This window comes from Pomacea canaliculata, linkage group LG4 (genome assembly GCF_003073045.1).
Source record: "Pomacea canaliculata isolate SZHN2017 linkage group LG4, ASM307304v1, whole genome shotgun sequence".
Lineage (NCBI taxonomy): Eukaryota > Metazoa > Mollusca > Gastropoda > Architaenioglossa > Ampullariidae > Pomacea > Pomacea canaliculata.
In genome coordinates, this window is record NC_037593.1 from 14205701 (window position 1) to 14214442 (window position 8742).

Genomic DNA, 8742 nt, shown 5'->3' on the forward strand with positions numbered 1-8742 from the left:
TTTATTTACTAGTAATCTAGCGCCAAACCATCTGCTGTCATTTTTCGTCGATGACAATAAACTAATTCCCTGTCTCCCACTACAATGCTGCTTATCTTAAATCCTCGAGATGCTTTTTAAGTTCACCAGGGTGAAAAACATTTTTCACGTGATTAGGTTTAGTCTAGCCAGTCCCCAAGCCTCGGCGAATAACATTGTTTCCTTCAAAAGATATACACTCGCTTTAACCTCGCAATTCTCTCATCTCATTTTGAAAAGGTGGCTTCTCGTGACGTCACAAAAACCTGCTTCCGGTTATGGCAGTCTTCAGTAGCAAGAGCTTGAAATCCGTGGATTGGCTGTTGCCTGAAGTGATGTCAGAATTTAAAATTTGGTTTAAACCAGGAACCTTTTACCCCTTAACATCACAATGCATTGTTGTGATCAGATAATGTCGTTACCGCGTTGTATTCAGATTAAGCCTTTGGCTCTCACGAGAAGACTTACAGATGAAAGTGAAGTGTCACAAGCTCACACACACATACAGACACAAACCCTCCTAAGCATCGAGTGCTAAGAATACAATAATGCTAACAACGCAACAAAATAATTCTAGGAGACAGAATAATCCTAGGAATGTTTCTTACTGAGGATGATGATGGCTGGTGGCACGAAGGACCTGATCTGGTATTCATTTCTTTGTGTCGCCTGCCAGAAGGTAGTAGAAGACCGTTCTGTTATACAGTCCTGTCCCCTGTTTAATGGTAATGACATGTGCTGTTCAGTTTTCAGCAAGTCTGAGTCTCATTTTGTTTTTCTCTCGAGGTGGCCTTTAAGCCCTTGTGACTTTTTTTCTCTCCGATGAAAGCGCAACTCGACAACTCGCGGGGCTCGGTGACATTTTTGTTAGCAGCCCCTCCCATACCATGTGAGCCCCCCAGTTTGTGAGAGATAGCACAACATTGCAGAATTGGCAAAGAAATTCAGGAGGAGATTGTATTTCACAGATAAACGAGTTTTTGTTTTGTTTTGTTTTTTGTTGATGTTTTGTTTTGGCAGTGGGTGAGATTGGCAATGAACATACTATTTTATAACGACTTGTGTGCACTCTATATACATCTCATAATGACAACATCGAAGAAATGTTTGAACAATACTCAACAAATTAATGTACGATGCTCTGTGTGTGTGCGTTCGTTGCTCAGTGTTCATCTCTGTAAATAAGTATTGATGAATGTGTATCTCCATTTACTATGGTTCATTTTGTTTATTTATCAACAATTAACATTGCCCGTCATTTAGCTTCAGTCATATACCAATAGATATACTCATGCACATAATACACTCACTGAAGCAAAGCTTCTAGAAAATTTGTTGAGAGAACGTGCAGTTATGATGCTGTTATTTCATTAAACAAAAGATCTTCAATTAGCACAACATTCGAAACTGCCGAGAAACTTTCAAAAAGAAATAAATTCCCTCGGAGGCAACCATCTTTTAGACTGAGTTTCTTCTGACCTGCCTTCCTCCAGAAATTATGTTATTAACGACAAAGGATGGGGTCAAATCACTAATGTCGTTACGAAGCAAGAAACACAAAAGCAAACAGCCATCGTCATGTTGCCAGGTGTGAAATTTGTCAACACCATCTCCAGACCTTAATGACAGTGACACTGACACACTTTACAAAATAGTGATCGTTGTTCGGCGAAGCATCCTATAGCTTGGTGGCTGCAGCAGTGAACTAAAGTGGTTCACCCTTTCCACAGGTGAAAGATATATATACTCCTTATCTATTATTGTTGGGTGGAGGGGTGTCTCCACAGTTGTGCCAAGGCTGGAGACCTTTCATCCCAATGCAAGTGAAGAGAGATGTACGAGTGATGTCAGCTCGGTCTGTAAAACTGTGAAAACTAGGATCAAGACGGTACAAGTGGTTGGCAAGGACCGTCTGTGCGACACAACCCTAAAGATTTTATAAATGAAAGAATAATAATACTGAGAATTTGTAAACATATGTAAGAAGATAAAATAAATTAAAAACAATAACATTATATCAACAACAATGGTGGTAATAAAACTATTAACTACATAAATAAAGTAAAACAAAGCTTGCATGAAACAATTCATCAAAAAATGACCGGAAGTGAATGAGTGATATCCTGAAAAAATTATTCTTTTTTTACTTCTCCTCTTGTGTGGCAGAAATAATATGAGGAAGAAATATGTCAGACAGGCCGGGTTATATCCCAGTTTTGTCCCCAGTAACACGGAGCTAAGTACTGGTTGTCTGTTGAGCAGGCAGGGCACTATCACATGTAGCAAGCATTAATCCAGAAACCTGGCGCGATTACAATGGTTTCCATGGTTTCCATCTATCACAATCATGTGCCAGTGACCTACTTCTGTGGGGTGACTAAAAAGTCATCTTTAGTGATAGCGAGAATGTATGTTGTGTCTTTCTTTTTTCTTATTTTTTTATCTTTCTTCTTTTTTCTCTGTTGTCTGCCTGAAAGTGGGTTTTTTTTGCGTTCTTTGTTTCATTCTTTTTTTTCACTCGTTAAGGATTTTTATTGGGTTTTTCTTCCTTTCCTTACTTTTGTTTTGTCTGTTGATTGCTTGTTTGTTTGTTGCTTTGTTTGTTTATTTGTTTGTTGTTGCTTGTTTGTTGTTTGTTTGTCTGTGCTATTTCTTTATTTTCCCTTCCCGCATTTTCCTTCTCTCTTTCTCTATGCATATATATTTAAGTATATATTAAAAGAGTTGATTATACATAAATACAGAGTACCTGAATGCCAGCAAAAGCAAGAACTTCACGATATGTCTCTGTCATCACGATTGTCTTTCCTCTGTCATCACGACCCACTCGGTGTCACGAAGTACAATTAAGAGGCAAAAAGTGCCCACATTCCTTATGCCGCTACAAATATCCGAGGGTCCAGTGCTCTCTCTGTATCAACAGACCGAAATCGAATCAGTCCATATGACCTTTGCTAATAGAGAATTTTTCTCGCAGTTGCAAGCCGATTGGTATGTGCTAGGAGAGAAAGAGAGTTGCGTCCGTAAGGCCCGATCATTTCCGAGAGGGACGCGTTGGTCCGTAAAGCCTGAATTATTTCCGAGAGCAAATCGATAGACATCGCGATATTTCTGTATCGTTTCTGCAGCTTATATCGTTGGGTCATGCACTTCAAGCCCCCTCTCGCACACAAGCTGATCGACAGTTAATTAAGAATAAGAAGGACTGAGAAGGGAATAAATAAAGGAAAAAGCATCAACTGATGGAGGTCTGAAAAAAAGTAGAAGAAGAAAGGACGAGAAAAATAAATAATATCGTCTGAGAAAAATCCTCTACGACGACGACAACGATGATGATGGCTGTCAAACTGTTTTACAGTGACGTAGAAGGTGACCACGGACATCAAACTGAAAAACATACAAACTGCGATATCACCACATATAGTCAAGAATAAAACTTTTCCAGGCGTTCCCCACAAGCGTGTTAAATAGTTGGCTGGGGTGGAGTCCGATGAAAGCTTTGCCCTGCATGACAGCAACAGTTCACTAAGCTAACACTGGCAAGCAAAGCTCATTGTGCAACGTGATGTAGACACATGCAGAAAGATAGTCTTGCGGAAATTCTCGTGTGGCTTGTAACAGGCGAATCGGGCGCTTGGCACGCGGCCATGACAGTAAAGAAAAAAAAAAACAAGTTAACGCCGCAAGGACCTCAGGAAGATGGGGGAAAGTTGGTAAAGCTTTGTAGGTCTCATGGCACCGAACTTTACTGCGCTATTCCCAGGTTCTGTCTTGCCCCACCATCACTCCACTGAGGCGCAGCGCGCGAGCCCCACGCGCAGCCGATGGGATACGGTGGAACTGGATGCGAGAGAGTCAGAGGAGAGACACACGCAAACGATACCAAAGCACCGCGCAGGTAGACCCAGCTCCATCGCGAGAGACAGGAGGAGGAGGTTAAACACAGAGAGAGAAAAAAAACGGAGCGAGAGAGATAACGGGGGATTTTGGGGGAAAGGGAGACGGAGGCAAAAGCGAAACCGAGGGGAGGTTGGAGGGGCGAAAAGGGACGTAATCCCTTCAAGGCATCGCCACAGTCAGCGGGATTCCAAGATGGCTGCTGTGGCGACGAGGTGGGACGATCGCTTCAAAGACATCGACATCGAGAGCATCCTGTCCCGCGTGCAGTGCGACGACCTCTGACCTTCGCCGCAGGAAGACCGTCTTGAAAGGTAGGTGCTTGATGCTGGTGATGTGGTGCCGGAGCTGTGTATGTCGGTCGGGCTGGCGGAGTGTGCAGGCCGGCGTGTGTGGTGACTGACATGCGCCTGACGGTTGGTCCTGGTGCGTTGTTTACTGTTGACGTCAGATTAGCTCGCCGCTAGGGGATCACAGAGGCTGTGGCTCCTGACCTGTGATAGTTGTTTGTGTTTACAGCTGGAAAGTTGCATGTACCTGCAGGGGTGGAATTAACGTGCGTGTTTACAGGTGGAAAGTGACGGGGCTTCTTAATATACAAAGATACTTATTTAGAGATGGAGAGTTATGTGGTTGTTTACTGCTGGAAAGTTGTGGTATACAGTTGGAGAGAACTTTAAGTTCACATACACTTTTGCCAGTAAACCAGCACACATTCTCTCTGTCAAACATATATCAAGAATGTGTATGTCCATCAATTATCACCAGTGTATATATATTCCAAAGCTTGTTTTGTTAAGGTTTGGGTCTGTGTTCATCGAAGAGACATGGCAGTAGCAGCTTGGCTAACCAAGATTTTGTAAAAACCAGCTTTTTCCTTCGATTTTGCTTTTTTACCCTTTCAATCTCTCTTCTCCCACTTTCCATGTTTCTCGCAAGTCTTAAATTTTCCGCCTTCAACCCTCTTCATTATTTTCCTCTCTCTCTCTCTGAGCACATACGTGTGTGTAGCAGTGGAAGAGCAAACGAAAACTCAGAGCTAGTTAGTTGACTACCTAGTTACATCAAACCACACTATTACCTATTACATATACGTCGGTTGTTGTTCGTCTTAACACGCACTCGCGGACAACACACACACATGTTCATGCACGCAGAGACAGAGAGAAGAGACATAACAAAAGATGGGAAGGAGACAGAGATAGAGAGAAAAGAAAACAAGAGATGGCTAGAATGAACTCAGAGAGAGAGAATCGAAAGTATGATGTCAGCATTCCTTGCAGGACGAGATATAAATGAACTAAAATAAGTGTCACACACCTTTAGAGAGACAAAGGATACCTCAAAACAACTGAAGCACTAAACAATCAGAATGTGTAAGAAGGGAAGATAACTTGTTGCCTGTCCCCCGTCCAAACCCTCCATCGCTGCTTTCATTCTCTGATGGTGGAGGTCGGCGCCTTCCAGTCCCAGCAATACCCTCCGCCGCAAGACACGCGATCGATGTAACGTGGATGCTGGAAGAATGGAAGAATGCAACTGCATGCAGTCAGCTTCCTGGAGCATCCTGCTTGTTTGCACCCAAACACACCTTCTTACTCTTCGGCCAGTTTTCTTACGAACGGCAGTTGCCGCTACAATACACTCATGAACGAAGACGGATAATTACCACGACGGCGACATTTCGATAAGGATAGCTTTGATGCCGTGAAGAGTTGTTCGCTGTCAGATGTTGGAAGGTCAACCTCCTCAGATGCCACAACCCCACCTCATGCTAGATAGAGCTTTCCCATCCCAAAAGACATTTATAAAACCATTTTGTTGCAGTTTAGTTAAGTGCCCTGGTGTTTATATGACGACAGCTTACGAAAATTTTAACTTATCAAAGTTGTTTTTATTTTTTTTCACATCTTCGCTAGAAGTGTGTCAGACAGGGCACTGTATCTTAGAATGCTTGGCACGGTTTATTCTTTAAATTCCCCATGCTGATGATTTATTTATGAGGCAGGTGTCTGTGTGATAGCCAAAATAGATTGTCAACATTGGAGAGGCAAGTGATCGGACAACAAGAAGAGCATGGAAGGCTCTCAACGCGTATCGTCAAGACTTTAAGCACAGTGTCTTATCAGTATGTAATTTTGCCAGTGTTAAAGTATAACGAAAAACAAAATACTCGTCGATGTTTGGGACGGTAGACATGTGTATCAGTCCAAAAACTAATGGCGTGAGTGCTTGTGCGACAGGTATACTCTTTGTGAGGAGGGAAAAGGCTCTGTTGTACTATTAAAGGGTACCCCGGTCTCTGCCATGATCGTCATAACCTTTTTCCCCATTCATACTCCCCTCGTCACCCGAACTCATCAGCAGCTTCTGTTTCGTGAGACCAGCAAGTGACTATCAACCACTTCAACTTACTCACTACCCAGAATCACCGTCGTCACCCATCCTGTGCTCCACCCTGTTGAACTCCTTCTTTACGATACCCCATTTAACAGAGAATATCTCTCTCTTCTCCCCCCATTACCTCTGACACCCCATCCTCCAGCCCACAACCTCTCCACATCCACTGGGTGTCGATCTGATCGATATTGATGATATAATATGTGATGTGACTGTCAGAGGGTCCCGAAAAGGTTACGTCGCATCAGAGTCCGTCTCAAAATACATCTTGAAAAAAGAAAGTTTCGGGACAGCCGCCGCCAGACAGAATCAATGCCGTTCTTTCTGTGAGCTCCTGCACCTGCAGCAAGAAGTCTTTCTGTCTCTCGTCTCTCTTCGTACTCTGAGGATGTTGAAACAAGTTCTTGAATAAGCTTTCCTGTGAACCGGAGATAGTGTTGTGATTCATTCTTTTTTTTTCTTTAAAACTTCACCTCTCAGTAGTCTTCATCTGATCTTGATACTTTGCTTGTACATTTGATATTTCAAACCTTCCACACGTTGAAAGAATAATTCCAAATCCAGATCAAATTGGTTCAAGTTCTTTCTTCTCGTCTATTTTCTTTCTAGTCTGTCTCTCTATCGTCGCTACCAAATCCTCTTAAATTTTCTTGTCAACACTTCTAGTTGTTTTCACCTCTGAGCACTTCATAATTATATTCTTTGTGGCTCCATGCTAGGCCATGGTCGTTGTAAGTCGACTAGGTTTCCTCCGTTATATTCAGTTCACCAACCTCTCCACTCCAAACGCCAAGCTTTTTTTGTTTGTTTGTTGTTGTTTATTTTTTATTCTGTCAGTATCTTTTATGAGCCCTCTTTTTAATCACGGGAAACTTCTTGCCTGTCGGCGGCATCAGAATGACCCGACGCGGATAATTCCCGATTCATGCGATTTACTCTCACAGAGGTCCGCCAACGTCGCCAGTAATGCATCGCTAATAATGGGCTAACGAACGTTAACGGTCTCTGTTTTTCTTGCTCTCAGGCCATTTGGGCTGTATCGCGGATCCTGAAGTGATATTTTGCTCCTTATGAGCATCACGCAGCTCCCGGTCGGCCACAACACCGCAAACTGACGCCTCTGGTGTTCGTAATTGACTTATGCATCGGGTATGACTACCATATTCTTCTTCACTACTCTGTGTCTGAGACTGCCAACACACACACAACTCACAACATACACGAAATCACACATCACGATGCAGACACACACACGACACGAAAACACACCACACAGTGCCTCTCTGATGAATATTTAATTCACATTATCCCATATACAGAACTCCTAATTGCAATTCGACTTATGCCCTGTCGTACAAAAATTAAGCAGGAATATCAGTTATTTCGCCTGAGATTATCCCACAAGGCCATAATAATAAGTGTGACAAAACAAATTGCTAAAACTATTTCTGTGCAGCAGCGACTGATAAGCTGAGCATCACGACACTATTAGCAATCTCGAACATGGCTAAAATTTAAGCTCAACATTTCGATGTTAATCTAAAATCTACCGCGCACGAACTCGAGATGTGGCTTAAGAGGAAGACTAAGATGCCGTTGGGGCATGTAGTCATACACAGAGAAAAGGGGAATGGAAATCAAGAACTGTGTGTTACCTGCCTTAGACGTTAGAGGCAGACCGTCCAGAGTTCTTAAAGACAATTAGGGAAAATGATCCTTCTTTTATTTAACAGCTTTTGTTCACTTATTCTAATCTGTAAGGACTAGAAGAATAATGCAGCTCTTCTTCCATCTTTGTCCACTCTCACTTCTTGCCATCATGTTCAGACTTGGCTGTGGTCTGAGTTAACCCTGGTTTATTTTCACAAAACGAAACCGGATGTTTAGAAAAAAAAAAAATAAGGCATAAGGGTATAGAAAAACATTATTTTTTCATACCGCAAAAAAATAATAGGAAGTTGTTGGGCCCTTATTCGGAAAAGGTGGTGACCCTTCCAAGGGCTTTAGTTCACACACGCACGCCAACAGACCAGACTTTGCATCTACTGTCAATTCATTCCTGATACATCGACCCGCTAGAACATCTCTCAGCACTTCAGAGCTTGAGATGTCCAGTGTCGCCTGATGATGCCGACCGAGACTCTGCTGAGCCAGGAACAGGAAGGTTGTGATGCTGTGTACACCCAGTGCTGGGCGCGTACCTGCACTAAGGATCAACTCTAAATTAGCGGTCTTTTTTTCAGCAGTTTCTCGGACAAGGAACTCTAGCCCGGGTGACAGACCGTATACTATCAGATGGCCAGCATCGTGCACGGCAGTGTGGTAACAGGAGAGCGAGTGTGTCTGTCAGAGCTATATCCTCTATCTAAATTAGATGCTGAAAGGAGGAGAATTCGTACTTGATGAGAATCTCTCTTGTTTTGTTTT